General features: G+C 38.9%; 1 protein-coding gene across 1 annotated transcript in view; it reads left to right on the forward strand.

Moving 5' to 3' along the window:
* Nucleotides 1-1,319: 1,319 nt before the first annotated feature.
* Nucleotides 1,320-1,594, forward strand: part of RING1 (ring finger protein 1) — a 5,003-nt gene continuing 4,728 nt past the window's right edge. Inside the window, exon 1 of the mRNA XM_072431373.1 lies at nucleotides 1,320-1,421. The gene's annotated coding sequence lies outside the window, so the exon portion shown is untranslated. The remainder of the gene's footprint in view (nucleotides 1,422-1,594) is intronic.

Raw genomic sequence — 1,594 nt, forward strand, 5'->3', positions numbered from 1 at the left:
CGGGCGATAAAAATCTGACGTGTGTACGTAGCTTAAGCATTTCTGAGGAAACAATGGTACCTGAGTGACACTGTTCAGTAGATCTATACCAGTGTGCCTTATTATACTTCACACTGAAGATGTATTAACATTCACTTCAATGGTGCTTACGTTTTAGTACAAAATACATGCACGTACAATGTTAACCATAATAGTACTCAAAACTCAGGAACTGTACGTGTTAGGGGAAAACTGAAAACAGATCTGAAATCTACTCCAAAAACTGATTTAGAAACGTTTGCTGTGGTTTTGCTGATGATTATCAAAACTAATTTTTTGTTGACCTTTGTTATTATATTATATGTGTATCATCATGTTATTTTAAATATATATATGAATATGTGTATGTTTGTATTATGGTGTTATATATATATATTTATATATATATATTTTATTATAATATGTTTGTTGGTTTAATATACATATATGTGTCATTATTTTATGCAGGCATTGTGGTTGCTCCGCATAAGAATCGTGGATTTTAGGATGCTTTATGTAGCATCTCATTGGTCCTCCTTTTCTACAATTCCATAAACTTGAATAGGAACAATTTTCAACACCTTATTTGTGATTTTGAAGCAGCCATTTTGGAAGACTTTGTAGGGAATAAGTACACATAAATGACGTATTTCTGCCTCCTATACCTCTCTGTATCCTATGCAAGACAATGGCAATGCTTCTGTAGCAGTTTTCTGAACTTTTTGGTTTTTAAGGTCTGTAAATTACTTTGAACAAATTTTTGCAACCCATCATACACAAAAGTGGTAAAAACCATCGCCCAATTAGTGGTAACTGGCATTCGTGATAAACGAAATCAAAAAGCCTACAAACAAAATCGATACAAAGCACAGTAAAGAGTAGAAAGTATGAATTATTCCATCACATATCCCATAAACAAGAGATTTATGACTTATTTAAGGACCTACCGTAATTATGCCACTTGTGATGTGTAAATTGAAATTCTAGCTTTTTGTGTGAAAATGAAGGACAAATAATGAATAATATATTATAGTAAATAAATCTCAGGTGGTAGGATAGTTATGAAGGGGATCCCACAGGTAATACCGGCCTTCTTTCCTGTAGTGACAGGTTCTCTTTACACACCCAGGTCCTTTACCTAATTCCCGCCTTTCTAAGAGCAGGACACGCCTCTGAAGGCGGGGCCACATAGTAAGATAGAAGAGCGGGTGTGTCACACGTGGCTATCCCGTTTTCGCCTCTGAGTGGCTATAATCAATTAGTAGGCGTGGCTCACCGATTCACTGTTGCTAGCTCTTTGCTCCTCTGACTGGCACTGCCTACCGGAAGTGACGTACGGCCGGAAGACGGCAAGTTTCCTGTTTTTATCGCCGTTTTTCACCGAGTACCGGGGTTCACGTGATGTAAGTATACCGGGGAGGTACGGAGGGCGGAGTTATAGGAGAGGCCTGGAGCTGGGGACTCTGTGCTGCTATGGGGAGAGGTTGCAGCTTCTCCTGACTTCCAGAGACTCTATGGAGACTTTTCCATGGAAATCCTCATTGTGGGGCCAACAACGGCAAACCGCTCATACCGG

Source organism: Pyxicephalus adspersus, chromosome Z (assembly GCF_032062135.1).
Source record: "Pyxicephalus adspersus chromosome Z, UCB_Pads_2.0, whole genome shotgun sequence".
Taxonomy (NCBI): Eukaryota; Metazoa; Chordata; class Amphibia; order Anura; family Pyxicephalidae; genus Pyxicephalus; species Pyxicephalus adspersus.